The sequence below is a fragment of the Schistosoma mansoni genome (assembly GCF_000237925.1).
Source record: "Schistosoma mansoni, WGS project CABG00000000 data, chromosome 3 unplaced supercontig 0105, strain Puerto Rico, whole genome shotgun sequence".
NCBI classification, from domain to species: Eukaryota; Metazoa; Platyhelminthes; class Trematoda; order Strigeidida; family Schistosomatidae; genus Schistosoma; species Schistosoma mansoni.
Genome location: NW_017386009.1, coordinates 724107 through 740682, shown reverse-complemented (window position 1 = coordinate 740682; position 16576 = coordinate 724107).

The following is a 16576-nucleotide window of genomic DNA, read 5'->3' as shown; positions in this document are numbered from 1 at the left end:
CGTTTGAGTTGCGTCTGAAATGAACTATTCTAATTACTTTGTTTCTCTTGAAGATCATATACGTTTGGGAATTATTGTGATCATGATTATCCGATCGATTTGTGTACGAAGCATAAGAATGAATGTAAAGCTTTTCTTCGCTAATTACTTTTGTCTCTAAAATTTAATTACATTACTTATTACTAAAATGCTTCCATTTCTGAAGTCGCGTTTTTACAATTTCTTTTCAGTTTTCTCGTCTAGAATACTCATATGGTTAATCCTTAACTAAATAACCGTATAAACGATGTTCCAAATAATCTAGAATTAGTACAAGGCATTTGCGGTGATTGTTGAATGTTATAGATTACGTGACGAACTAATCTTATCTTGATAACTGTTGAAAATCGGGAAGCACTGAACAGCTGTTGCGTCACAGTATAGAACCCTTTAGCAACAAGGTATCCAGGACCCAAGGACTGATCAAATTCAGTATATCAAAATCTAATAAGAAATACCTAATACCTGAATCAGATCGTAAAACAGTCAAACCATGTTTAGTCTATGATGTGGAGATTCAAAATTCAACGATCTCCAAAACGCTGACAAGAATTGTTATCTCCCCAACTATTTTAACTAACTAAATCAGTATCCGTAAGTATGACGTATACTTTACACCTTCCAAGTGCATATTATAGGGCAATGGTAGAGAATTGACGAAATAAATTGAGTTCATATTATTTTGCAATCCGCACTTAATCAGTTGGCAATCAGTAACCATAGGTACGGCATGTGCTTTGCACCCTCCAAGTGCAAAGTACTCCTACAAGACTGGCAGGTTTCTCATCCTGTACTCACCCTGGATGGTGAGCAGATTGAAGTAGTTGAGAAGTTCGTGTATCTAGGTAGCTATATAAGTGCTGGTGATGGCGTGAGTGATGAGATTGATGCACGTATAATGAAAGCCAGAGCGGCTTATGCCAATCTGGGCCATCTTTGGCGCCTTCGTGATGTTAGTCTGGCTGTAAAAGGTCGGATCTACAACGCGTCGGTGAGAGCAGTTTTGCTCTATGCTTGTGAAACCTGGCCTCTCCGAGTTGAGGATGTTAGACGTCTCTCTGTGTTCGATCATCGTTGTCTCCGAAGGATTGCTGACATACAGTGGCAACACCATGTTAGTAATGCAGAGGTTCGGCATCGTGTGTTCGGGCGCAGAGACGATAATTCGATTGGTGTCACCATCTTGAAACACCGACTCCGGTGGCTTGGACATGTTTTACGAATGTCGTCCCAGAGACTTCCACGTCGTGCATTATTTGCCGACTCTGGGACTGGTTGGAAAAAGTGGAGAGGTGGTCAGTGTATGACATGGTGTCGTGCTATGAAAGAAAGCTGCAAAGGGCTAGCTTCTGTTGGTCCTTCACGACTCCCTGGCTGGGGTCCGAGAGATGGTGCAACACAGTGGCTAGAGACGTTATCAGATATGGCTCGGAATAGAAGCCAGTGGCGATCCTGCTGTAACCTTTTTTTACATTCTTCATAAAGAGTGGTTCTAACTTTCTTAACTTAGAGAGTTCTTCTGGTTGTACATTTCAGTATCCCCCATCATTACTCTTCTCTTTTTTCTCATCCCATTTTTTTCCTTTATATATACGCATATTCCCCCTTTCTTTTCCCATTCTCATTGTTTTGTGTGGCGCGTATGTATCTGGTGCCCCTCTGTACCAATATGTATATGTTTAAATAAATAAATAAAATAAACTTTGTCTACAATCATTATTCTTCTTTGATAGGAATTTATGAAAAGTCAATCAACTAAATAAAATCTTATCTTCACTAAATCATCATCTATTCAAATAATAAATTCAATTGGTGTTGTTTACTTGTATCTTCCCATTGTTATATTGGACTAAAATTGATCAGTTTGTTGTTGGCACATGTGCATCCTGTGCGGATTGCTTCAATATTGCCTGAAGTCACAAGCTTTATAAGCAAAGATGGATAGTGGCTAACAGTGGAATCCAGGACGCGCGTTTCGTCCTTTGAATATAACTTCACCCCATTGCACAAACAGGTGGCTATCAGGACTCAATAGCTGAGTGGATAACGAGATGGCGTTTGAAGTGAACGGTACCGAGTTCGTGTCCCAGAGTGAACACCAACTCTGAGATAAAGGCACATTCAGCTGACGAGTCCCAAATAGGACGAAATACGCATCGTGGATTTCACTGCTAGCCACTCTACATCTTTGTTTATATTCAAATAATAATTTTATCATCAGAAGGGGTTTTGTGGAGATTTAGTATTTTTCATAGTTGAAAGCGTGAGTTAATTGAAACTAGACGACCATGGAAAACCTGGAAACACTGGACGGCCGTTTCGTCCTATTATGGGACTCCTCAGCAGCGAGCATCCACGAACTATGAAAAATAATTTTATCGTTATAAAACAATAATTGAAAGAGAATAAGCAAAATATACATTCATGTTTATGTAATCATAAAGTCATTATATAATTTTTACTGAATTTAGACAGATATCTCTAATCAAATCACACCAACATACACACACACGCACACGTAGGCATGGAAACACAAAGAAATAAAAAAACATTGAATTTTGAACAATTCACATAGAAACAGACAAAAAATGAATCAAAATATTTAAAGTTGTCTGATAATAAAAAGATTGTTTCTTTGTTTGTTTGTTTGTGTTTCTATCCTCTTGTTTTTCAATTACCCGGACAAATTTTCATATGACTAGTGATAATCATGTGATTAGAGTTTTTTCTCATTATTTCCAATATTAATCTTAGTTACCAAGGCACGTGAATAAGAAATGATATCTGTACTGTTTTTTTATTAAACAATAGATATAAGTAAATGATCAGAAAGAGTTTTATAGAGATTTCAATATTTTCATAGTTGAAAGCACGAGTCAAATGAAGCTCAACTTCATGGATTGGTTGAAGTTAAGCATTAACACCGTTGAATGCCGGCTCAGTGGTCTAGTGGTTAAGCTCTCACGCGCAAGACTGATGGGTTCTGGGTTCGAATCACACGAGGTGGGATCGTGGATACGCACTGCTTAGGAGTCCCATACTAGGACGAGACGGCCGTCCAGTGCTTACACGTTTTCCGTAGTGATCTAGCTTTAATTGTATCATGCTTTCAACTATTGAAATTCATTTTAATTTAATATATCTATTTTGTTAATTATTCTAAATTGAAACTTCCCTTTATATAAACAAAATGTATTTACTAAATGAATCAATGTTTAGAAAAAATGGTATAAATTGGATTTTAGTCTTATCGATTAATTATTGATTATATCATAGTAACCAATCAATAGTTCTCGTATTGAAAAGAAAAACCAAAAACCTATTCAGAAATAATATCTTAACAGTTTTATAATCTGTAGAGTTGAATATATATAGATAGATTAAATGTTTATGGATATAAGTAGACCACACTACATAACCACTGTCTGGGAAGTCTTACTTACTGCCTTCTCGTGGCGGGAGTGTTGTTCACGAGATTGAGAGGACGAAAAGCAAATATCCGGTGCATTGACCGGTTTGCTGAATACGGAGGATCCACCGAGGGGAGTTGACAAACCGTGATTCCAAATCAATGGTGCTAATGAGCTCCGGGATCCTGAGGAAACAAATGGCATATAAACCAGTCGTTGGTCACCGGCTACCATGGAACTGAATCTCCTAATGTTGCTCCATTTCCTTATGGATTAAACCTTTAGGTCAAAGTCTTCAGGTGTAGCCCCCCTGAGGAAACCACCTACTTCGGTCTGGGCACCCTGGAAGTATCCCAGCCCTCATACAAATCGAATGATTTATATAGCTCATATCTGTTTGATGCCTCCTTGTACCATTGCTTATGTATTTAAATAAATAAATGAACAAACTGAAAGAACAGTAAATGAACGTAACCAACAATGCAAAAGAGAGAGAGAGAGAGGGAAGATTCACTTATTCTATGAAAACGTTTTCAGAGTATAACAATAAGAATTTGAATTGTAATTTTAGGAAAAAAAACAAACAAACAAAAAACTACTTAATTTAAGAGACCCTTTTTAAAAGTCAATTGTAGCTAGTTCAAAAAAGTATTAAAAGATCTAAATTGTTTTTTAATAAAATTTCTTATCAAACTTCTTTTATTTAATCATTTAATTATTTTTATATAGTTGAAAGAATGAGTCAATTGAAGCTAGACCATCATGGAAAACCTGGAAGAACTGGACGGCCATTTCGTCCTGTTGGGGGACTCCTCAACAGTGCGCATCCACGATCCCGCACTCGCGAGATTCAAACCCAGAACCTATCGGTCTCGCGCGCGAACGCTTAACCACTAGACCACTGAGTCAGCCGGTATCCAACGGTGCTCATGTCTAACTTCAACCAATCCACGAAGTTGAGCAACCATTCACCATTGTCTTCAGTGAGTTGATATCTCCCGACAGACCTGGTTGAACTCCACTGGTTACTGCTTCTCACTAGAATTTCAGGGATTACTTCATGGAGGCAGTCACTAGTGAGCACATGACAATTATCAGAAAGGGTTTTTTTGTGGAGATTTTAGTAATTTCATATAGTTGAGATCATGAATCTATTGAAGCTAGACCACTATGGAAAACCTGGAAGTACTGGACGGCCGTTTCGTCCTGTTGAGGGACTCCTCAACAGTGTGCATCCACTATCCCGCCTCGCGAGATTCGAACATTTAACTATTTGTTTTTATTTTAAATTTCATATCTTAACAACTAATGTAATAAATATTTAAAAAAAAACAGAGCATTAAACTTTTTTCAAAATTTGATTTACCGCCTTTGTTCAGTAATTATGAATGTATTGTTAAATATAATCAATCCTAAGAACTTAAACACCGGAAATGTAAACTTATTGCGAACTACTACAACAACAACAACTACTACTACTACTACTATTACTTCTACTATTACTACTACTACTACTACTACTATTACTGTTACTATTACTACTATTACTATAACTACTACCATTACTACTACTACTACTATTACTAGTACTACTACTATTACTATTACTACTAATAGTAATAATAATAGTGGTCGTGGTAACAGTTGTCGATGTTAAATAAATTCAGATTTACAAAACATATAGATGACGATAATGGTAATGTTAATGGTTTACAATGGCCTTGAGATAATATTATGAATGGAAAGAGTGAAAAATGTATAAATAATTTTTCTTTTTTAAAAAAAAGACGTTTAAGATAATGCTTATCCATTAGAAATTTTGTAATGTAAGAAATAATTCTATATGTATAATACTTAATTACTTACTGACGCCTGTTACTCCCAATGGAGCATAGGCCGCCGACCAGCTTTCTCCAACCCACTTTATCCTGGGCCTTCCTTTCTAGTTCTATCCAATTGTTGTTCATTCTTCTCATGTCTGTCTCCATTTCTCGGTGTAATGTGTTCTTTGGTATTCATCTTCTCCTCTGACCTTCAGGATTCCATGTGAGGGCTTGTCTTGTGACACAGTTGGGTGATTTCCTCAAAGTGTGCCTAATCCACTTCCAGCTCTTCTTCCTAATTTATTCCTCTGCTGGATGGAATCTGGTTTGTTCTCACCCACAGTAACTTGTTGCTGATAGTGCCTGGTCAATGGATCCGAAGTATCTTGCGTAGACAACTGTTATTAAACACCTATATCTTCTGGATGATGGCTTTCGTAGTTCTCCACGTCTCCGCCCCATACAGTGGAACTGTCTCGACATTTGTATTGAAAATTCTGATCTTGGTGTTGGTTGACAATTGTTTTGAGTTCCAGATGTTCTTCAGTTGTAAATATGCTGCTCTTGCTTTGCCGACCCGCGTCTTCACATCTGCATCAGATCCACCGCGTTCATCAATGGTGCTGCCCAGATATTGTTATTATATGTAAAGATTTCCACATCTTCCAAAGCTTCTCCGTCAAGTGTAATTCGATTGGTGCATGTTGTATTGTATTGGAGAGTCTTGCTTTTCCCTTTGTTTATATTGAGACCTAATGTTGCTGAGGCTGCTGCTACACTGGTCGTTTTCTCCTGCATTTGTTGTTGCGTTTGTGATAGAAGAGCCAGATCATCCGCGAAGTCTAGATCGTCAAGTTGCATCCTGCCTGTCCACTGTATCCCGTGCTTGCCTCCAGATGTTGACGTCTTCATGATCCAGTTGATCACCAGGAGAAAGAGAAAGAGTGAGAGTAAGCAACCTTGCCTAACACCGGTCTTTACTTCAAACGAGTCGGTGAGCTGACCTCCTTGGATGATTTGGCAGTTTAGTCCATCATAGGAGTTCCGTATGATATTGACTATCTTCTCAGGCACGCTGTAGTGTCGAAGAAGCCTCCATAGTGTCGTCCTGTCCACGCTATCAAATGCTTTCTCGTAGTCGATGAAGTTGATGTAGAGTGATGAGTTCCATTCGATTGATTGTTCCACAATGATACGTAGGGTTGCGATTTGATCTGTGTACGATCTATCCTTACGAAATCCAGCTTGTTGATCTCGAAGTTGGGCGTCCACGGAATCCTTCATCCTGTTTAACAATACTCTGTTGAAGACTTTTCCTGGTATTGGGAAAAGAGTTATCACACTTGATGAGATTGCCTTTCTTTGGTATTTTGACCAGAAGTCCTTCTTTCTAGTCTCTTGGTGCTTGTTCTTCATCCCAAATCTTACTGAACAGAATGTGGAATATCTTTGCAGTTGCTACTACATCTGCTTTCAGTGCCTCTGCCGGGATGTTGTCTGGTCCCGCTGCTTTGCCACTCTTGATTTGTCCAATGGCCATGCTGATCTCTCCAATTGTTTGTGGGCCAACATCGATTGGGAGGTCTGTGGGTGCTGCTTCGATGTTGGTTGGGTTCAGTGGAGCTGGTCGATTCAAGAGTTCTTTGAAGTGTTCTACCCACCTGTTTCGTTGTTCTTCGATGTTGGTGATTACTTTGCCTTCCTTGCTTTTCATTGGTCTTTCTGGCTTACGGTAGTTTTCAGCAAGTTTCTTTGTTGTATCATACAGTTGTCTCATGTTTTCTTCTCTTGCAGCCTTTTCCGCTGTCATTGCTGTTTATAAACAGTTGTTTACGCAAAATACTCAACGTTCGCTTGCCGGATACTATCAGCAACATCTTTCTGTGGGAGAGGACAAACCAGCTTCCAGATGAAGAGGAAATTAGGAAAAGACGTTGGAAGTGGATAGGACATACATTACGGAAATCACCAAACTGCACCACGAGGCAATCCCTAACTTGTGACGGTGAAGGGAAGCGGAAAAGGGGAAGGCCAAAGAACACATAACGCCAAGAAATATAAGCAGATATGGGAAGGATGAATAACAACTGAAATGAACTGGAAAGGATTGCCCAGGACAGGGTTGAACGGAGAATGCTGGTAGGAGGCCTATGCTCCTCTACGAGGGGTCATAGGCTTAAGTAATTAAGTAATCATCAGTGCAATTGACATCAATAATTTTCTGTTAACAATCTCAAATTATCTAATGAAACACATTAAAACTCTTCTACGTAATTCATGCAGAAATTTAATTACTCTTAGATGAATGAGTATCTGGAAAGTTCATAAACTTTATCAAACTTTCATTATACTTTTAAAAGTTTAATTACTACTATAATGAAAAATTCTTAGTTTATATGGACTGATTATTTATTGACATTAGGTGATTATAGGTAGTTAGCAGAATACCCTGGATGATCTAAGATTCATTCTTATTGGAACTCATCAGAAAAGGAGTAATTGAATCTGTGAAAGAACTGATTATCTCTGGTTCACTTGAACCTAAGTCATTCAGTTCACAGACTAAGACAAAACCATTTAGTTTATCGAGTCTAGTAACTAACTTCAAACAATTATTCTTATAAAACATGGTAATGAACGAAGTTACAAAGTATTTATTTAATACATATACGTAGCCTTCGATCTTTCATTTAGACTTTTCGGTGTTTTCTGCCATTTGAACTATCTTCTTTTTTTTTAGTCTCCAAGTATCTTGCCAACGTTGTGCTTTCGATGCATTGAAACACTTCACTCTGTCTGAAAACTGTTGCAGCTTTCATGCCATGTTCCGCTACACGCTACTTACAAACATCCTTGCGAGTAGCATTCACTACAATACAATATCAAAACATAGTTTATGGGATACCGAGTCATCTAGATTAGTCAGTTCTTTACAATTTGATCAGGAGTATTCAATCAGTTATGACGGAAAAACAAACATAATATCATCCAATACTCAGTAATCAATCAATATCATTCAGTACTGTTACCATGATATAGTTCTACAACCTATATGAGGGATCTAATTCAGTATCTTTAGACTTCTAATTGAAAGTACGTTCTAACCATTGATTTCGATTCCAGTTGTCTATGTCTACAATTTTAGCCAATTTGCATTATGTAACGTGGTCATCAACTTTGAAATGATTCCCACACCGTCAATCAAGTCAGGAAATATCATCTACCCCGTTGTGTTCTGTTATCCAATTTTAGTTACGAAGTATACATTTTGAGGTATACCACAAGCACTATGCAAATAAGAAAAATGAAATGCGTATAAAGGTATAAATGGCAAGCCATATTATAGTCTATATCAATCATAGCCACACCTGCATTTGTCTTTCTTAATCAGATAGAGAAATATAAGTAAAGACTGTGACTAGGCAACTAATCGACTTACTCAATTAGTGTATGTAGTTTACAATTCCTCATCTGTAGATTGATCTTGAGACGATATATGAACATAGATACTTGATATATCTATCGTCATAGCTTACTCACTTAATTACGCCTGCTACCCCTCGTGTTGGAGCATAGGCCGCTCACCAGCATTCTCCATCCAACTCTGTCCTAGACAATCCTTTCCAGTCCTTTTCAGTTAACATTCATCCATTTCATATCTGCTTCTATTTCCCGGTGTAATGTGTTCTTTGGCCTTCCTCTTTTCCACTTCCCTTCCGGATTCCAAGTTAGGGCTTGCCTCGAGGTGCAGTTTGGTGATTTCCTCAATCTATTTCCGATCCTCTTCCAACGTCTTTTCCTAATTTCCTCTTCATCTGGAATCTGGTTTGTCCCCTCCCATAAAACGCTGTTGCTGATAGTATCCCGCCAGTGAATGTTGGGTGTTTTGCGTAAACAACTGTTTATAAATACTTGTACTTTCTTGACGATGGATGTAGTAGTTCTCCACGTTTCAGCTCCGTACAGTAGGACTGTCTTGACGTTCGTATTGAAGATTCTATCATCATAGGGCTTAACAGTATTAAACTTTGAGAGAAATTCCTGAAGTTATAATAGGAAGTCACAATCAAAAAAACATCCAACCATATTTTTTGAATGAGACAAGTGTCATAAAATAACGCTGGATAATTACCATGTTAGGTCATACATTGACTAAAGTATATAATGTTGGACACTAAGTACTGAATCAGTTTTCTAAATGTAACACTGTTCGCTTTAATTTTTGAAGGTCCTGTTTTCAGACCCTGGTGAAGTTGTTGGCTCTCACTTCAAAAGAATGTGAAATTAAAACAACAGGGGGGGGAGGTAACAGAGTATTTAGTTGTTGAATGTAAGTATCACATGTTCCATTTACTTCAGTTTATAAATGTTTATTATATCCCACTCCATACCTAGCTTCAGTATTAATCAAAGGAGGATTTTATCAAAACCCAGGGATTTTACAAAAAGATCTGTTGAAATACGTTTAAAAACAACGGAATGGTGCAAACTACACCATAGTATAGTATATATTCACTTTTTATTGAAAGGGGGGCAGATGTAGTTTTTGAGTCATGAAGTTAACAAAGGCTCATGTGAGTTATTCACCCCGTTCAGACTAAACATTAAAACGTGTAAACATAGAAACAACCTAGAACCTTAAAAAAACAAGTCGAATATTTAACATGAAAATACTACAAAGTAACAACAAGTGAAATCCATCATTAATCTAAAAACTACGAAGATAGAAAGCTCCGAATCAGAATACTAATAATCTATGTAAGGAGCTGACTTGTACTGATTCCAGTAGTTAACATTCTGATCGAAGTGATATTAATCTGTAAATCTTACAAGATAATTACACAAATTCGAAACCTACTACTACTACTACTACTACTACTACTTACGCCTGTTACTCCTCGTCGAGGAGCATAGGCCGCTAACCAGCATTCTCCATCCAACTCTGTCCTGGATATTTGCCTACATCCCTAAAAGTAAGTCCACTAATACTCGCTTATTGTATTATTTGCACAATCGATAAGCGATATTAAGAACATTTCAGTCTAAACACCCAAGAGCCATAGAAGTGATCACAAATACGTATTATTAAATGGATCCATAACTTATGTGCAAATACAAATAAAAAACACAATACCACATACAAAAAGATACATCACAATAAGTACATAGATAAGAATGAACTATCGCAAAAGAGAATAACCTATTTTTAGGCTTAACTGATAGTTTTAGTTGAGTCTCACAATAGGACGAAACGGCCGTCCAGTGCTTCCAGGTTTTCCATGGTGGTCTAGCTTCAATTGACTCATAATTTCAACTATGAGAATCGCATAATATTGAAATTTCTTTTCTTTTTTTTATTTACCGAAATAATACTTGTTTATTTATTATTAAAAGTAGTTTAGTGAATTTTCTAAAAATTTCTTAGTTACAATTAAAAAGTTATAATAAAGGAAAATCAATAAATTTGAATTTTGGCAGCTGTCATTATTTTGTATCCATCCATTTATCAAAGTATTTATGTACATACAATTTAAATAGTACACAAATTAGAACGTATAATACAGTAAAATTACAAAAAAAAACAATCATTTGAAGCCTAAATACTTTGTTACTATGTATATAGTGTCGGTGGTGGTGGTGTTTGGAGGGGGGTGGATGTTAGAAACTAATAAAAGTGGTACGATATTTATTACAAAAACAATCTATACACTTAAATATTGTATCCGAATTGTGATATCACTTATTATTGAATTTACAATAAATGATTAGTTGAATGACAGTAATATTTAGTTTCCATAATTAGATTAATTATTTTTAATGTAGGCAACATTTATAGTAAGAGTTTGGATAGTTAATCCTTAAACTATATAGTCAAACTATGGAATTATGTTAAACAATATACTGAATAATGTGTTTTAGGAATTTTCATGAATATAGATCAGAAGGGGTTTTTGTGGAGATTTCAGTATTTTCGTAGTTGAAATCATGGGTTAATTGAAGCTAGACCACCATGAACATTAACACCATTGGATGCCAGCCGGCCCAGTGATCTAGAGGTTAAGTGCTCTGGGGCGAGACTGGTAGGTCCTGGGTTCGGATCTCGCGAGTGCAGGATCGTGGATGCGCACTGCTGAAGAGTGGGTCCCGTGGTAGGACGAAACGGCCGTCCAGTGCTTCCAGGTTTTCGATAGTGGTCTAGCTTCAATTGACTCATGCTTTCAACTATTTTATGAATATGTTCTGTAAAGATAGCTCGTTGGCAAACTCAAGAAAGCCTCAAGAAGCCCAGAAAGAGCCGAAGATATTTCATTCAATCACTGTTAGAGGAACATTCTAAAATGTCGACGTGTAGCTTTCCTATTGAATGAATGAAAAGAACCTCCCTATGTATCTATTGTCTGTCCGAAATGATGATTTACTTTCAACCAGAAAGCTATAAATACATGAGATTTTTGTACTATATTTGACACTGTGTTGGAAATAACATTTCTACTTACTAGTCTTCTGTCTTCTCATTTTGCGACTTGAGAGGGTTCTAGCATTTGAGTGTTCAAGTATTACGCGACATACTAATAATCTAAGTTCGAGATATAACATGTTTCCATGATAGAAGATATTCGAGCTTATGTAATGTAGTCTTCACTAGATATCATGTTACTTTGCATTAACCCATCTGAAGGTTAATGAAGGATACTTCATATATATATATACTGGGGTGGATTGAGGAGATTAACTATATGCGGAAATAGTATATTACTACTGACTGTGTTATCAAAAGTACAATTGTAACCCAGGGTAGCGGTAAATAAATCCCCAAAATTAATAGTTTTGTAAGTGTTCGACAGTAGATACTGACCACATTGGTTTTAATGGACTCACTTAGCTGAAAGCGCTCGGTCATGCATCCGCACCAGATCACCAGTGGAAACGCCATGCTCAACTTCTCCGATCACTAGCCAGTTTAGATCAGTCACTTCTCGATATATTGATAATCTATCAAATATATCCTCCAACCGCCTCGCTTCTGACCTTTGATTTCACTTGGTGGTTTCAATTCATAATAGAAGGTGTTACTGGTTAAAGTGTTGTCAAACTCCAAATACCTTTGGCATCTTCACCAGGAAAAAATGCAGAATTACTTCAGATTTGCTTCGAACTCAAAGTTATTGACTGATCACACAGTAGTGACTATTAGTTTATTAGTGCTGTCTAACTTCTGTATATCAAATTGTAATGCGACAACTAGTCTAAATGACTCGATATTACATACACTACGTTTAGATGTAATTGACAGGGAAATCCAGGCCCAGGATTTTTCATCAGGAACTATATAAACTTGCGTCTTGTCAATACTAAGTGATCAATCAATGGTAAATATCTATCCTACGAGAGATCAGTCATTGGGTGAATAGCTCAGTGGTAATATTTCATCCTTTGTAGTTGAGCAACATGAGTTCAATTCCAAGAGGGAGTATTAGTTCTCTCAAGACTGTTAGTACACCTTGGTAATAAGTCCCAACTAGCACGAAAGGTAGATCTAACCATCTAATATTCAAAATCGGTGAATATTGATGACCCCATCGGGAACCTTAAGTTTTCGTCAAGACCATCTTACCGTTTGGATCCATTAGCCAATGTTTAACAGGTTGTAGAACTATAAAAATGTAGTTCAATGGATTTTGTTTTTCAACGGTTGACTGTATGACATCGGCTCATGGCGAAAATCTCTCTCCACAGCAAAGTGTTCATTGTGAACTACTTTCTATTGTTTAAATTGACCTAAACAAAACAAGCCGATCTAGTATAAAAATTCGTATCGGTCCAAAGTCATTAAATGGTCCTCAACTCATATAATTCTTATGTAAAGTTTCACTAATCCCATTTATTCTCTTTGAAAAATCGTAGATTCACGCTTAATTTTGTTCCAATTACTGTGGGGGAGTAAGATCTAGATTTATGTTTGACATTATGCGATCAATGTTTTCCTATATGATTAAGATTATTTTTTGGAACACTAGCCAAATAATCATCGGAATTCGACGATGGTAAACAATGGAATTTCTAAGTGAAAAATAACAAAAACAGACTGATAAATATAATTTTATATAGTTGAAATCATGAGTTGATCGAAGCTAGACAACTATGGAAAACCTACAAGCACTGGACGGCCGTTTCGTCCGAGTGTTAGACTCCTCAGCAGTGCGCATCCACGATCCCGCCTAGCCAGATTCTAACCCAGGACCTATCAGTCTCGCGTGCGAGCGCTTAACCTCTAGACCACTGAGCCGGCCGGCATCCAACGGTGTTAATGTTTGACTGCAACCAATCCAAGAAGTTGAGCAACCATTCACCAATTGTCTTCAGTGAGTTGATATCTCCCAACAAACCTGGTTGACTCATGATTTCAACTATATAAAATTACTAAAATGTCCACAAAACCCCCTTCCAATAAAGATAAATATAACTTTGCTACTTTGATTGGCGTTAAACGCACAAGACACTTTTGACAGATTATACAAACTACTTATAAGTAGCTCAAAATTACTACACCAATAGTCAGCTAATCAAAATGGGTGATGTTATATATATACGACGCTTGTTTTACACTGATAAACTTAACTTACCTACTGTCTTAGATTTATAATTTGCAATTTTTACAAAAGTTATCCACCTCAAACTTGGCTACTAATTTAGAGCAGTAATTTGCACTTATACCTATAGAACATGATTTGGGAATTGATTGAAAAAGAATATTGTCAATTCGAATTTGTTTATTTATTTAAACACATAAATATTGGTACAAGAAGGCACCAGATACATATGTGCCACACAAATCTCATTTGATTTGTGTGAAGGCTGTGATACTGCCAACGTGCCCAAAATGAAGCAGGGGGTTTTCTTAGGAAGGCCATACCCGGAGCCTTTGACCTAAAGATCTGATCCACAAGGCAGTGGAGAATCGTGAGGAGATGCAGTCCCATGGTAGCCGGTCACCAACGATTGATCCATACACCATTTGTTCCCTTAGGATACTGGAACCCATGTGCACCATTGGTTTGGAATCAGGGTTTTCCAACTTCCCTAGGTGAACTTTCCGTGTTCACCAACCCAGTTAAAGCGCCGGACATTCGCTTTACGTCCTCTCACTTTCGTAAACAACAGTAATGCCACGAGAAGGCAGTGAGGACTTCCATGGCAGAGGCTGTATACGCGTGACCATGTGAGAGCACTTGGAGAAGGAGAGCGGACTCTCCTCACTCTCAGCCGTACCAGGGCATTTGGGGGCAAATTTTCTGCGGGCAATTCGAAACTAATCTGATTTTGGTATTCAATATGAAAAAAGTTATTAATGGTATTTATAAGTTTGATTATTCATTTGGTAAATGAAAAGAAATTAATAAGAACATTAAATTGAGCAGAAATAATAATTTGGGATTGTGAATAGCAGTGAAATACTGGGCCCACGTTTCAACCTGTTTAGGATTTATCACCTGGAGATATACCTACTGTTTTTCAGTATTAATCTTCATAAGTTGAGACTTGGACTCAATACCACTGGCTTCTAGATGCCTATATGCAATAAATGATTAATTAAAATCCACTTCTGCATATTAACAACGAAAAAAAAACATAAACCTTAACTAAGAATCTATATTACTAATTATTTTATAGTATTTGTTATATCCTAGCGGAGACATAAGTATGGGTAACTTCGGGGACCTATTAATGGACTATTATTCTACATAAATTCTTATTGTACAACTATTGAGTAACTAGATTGTGTATATCTATATTCATCTTATTATAACCTTCATTTTGACTTATGAATTATTATTATACGAATTACTGTTCCTAAATTATACTCAGATTATTGATTACTGTCTCCCACGTTCACAGCCACATTTGACTTGATCTTGTACAAATATTATTTTCTATTTTATTGTGTGATGCGGTCTGTCTATCTGGTATATAAACCAAGTATGCTTGAAATAAATGATTCACATAGCAGAAACTTTAATTGGTGTTCTGGACTCAATTGGAAGGGCTAAGAGGACAAAGGACCAATAAGGACGCTAGACTGCTCATACTAATCGAACGTCATTTATTGTCACAGTGTTAAGGTCGAAGAAGTCCTATTTTCATTGGTGGATAATTCACGTGATAGAAGCTGGACATAAAAACTAAATAACGAATTAGGATACGTCCTTGGTTTATCTTGTAAAGTCACAACAAATAGGCGACGACCTTGATCAAGTCACAAAAAAGCCTTTTGTAACTTTTAGAACGAAAGGTTGTACACTTTTCACAAATGCACAAAATTAGATAACTTGTTGAAATATGTAGATGACAGGAACAGGTAGCACAGATGTTCAAACAAGCCACCATTCAGTTCATTGTTCTTTCCATCGGAAATGTTTAATCACTAACTTTGGAATACTTTTTTATAATATATAGTTATTGTTGAAATTGGTAATTATTCAGTGGACAAGTACAATTGACTGATCAATGCGCCATGATCAATATCATGTTTATCTAGTCTTTTAGTGTTTGCTGAATGCTTCCAAGTTGCAGTGTACCTACTAGTTTAAGTGACTCGACAGGAAATCCTGATTAGCCCACTTTTTGTGCTATTTAGCGTTTACCAGCAAGCTTTAACTGTAATTTTAAGGAATTGATGCCACCAGTGAGATTAACTTTTTTGTTTACATTCTACATATGTGTTGTGATGTGATATGAGTCGATAAGTAACACATTCGTACAAGGTTCTACATTGACTCTACACTGACTGACTGTCTGATAAAATTAGTTCTAATTTTAAAATTTGATGATAATCTATTCAGTAGAGTGATACAAACAACACCATTCTAAATAGGCATGTTAAAATAGTTTGAGATATCCTCAGATAGAGAGGTGTTTCAGTATTTTGAACGTTCCACTTGCAACCATCACTAATTATTATCAGAAAGGGGTTTTTGTGGAGATTTAGTATTTTCATAGTTGAAAGCGTGAGTCAATCAAAGCTAGACCACCAGGGAAAACCTGGAAGCACTGGATGGTCGTTTCGTCCTATTGTGGGACTCCTCAGCAGTGCGCATCCACGATCCCGCACTCGCGAGATTCGAACCCAGAACTTACTAGTCTCGCGCCAGAGTACTTAAGCGATAGATCACTGAGTCGGCATCCATGGTGTTAATGTTTGACTGCAACCAATCCACGAAGTTGAGCAACCATTCACCAATTGTCTTCAGTGAGTTGATAACTCACAACGGACGTGGTTTGAACTCCACTGGTCATTGCATCTCA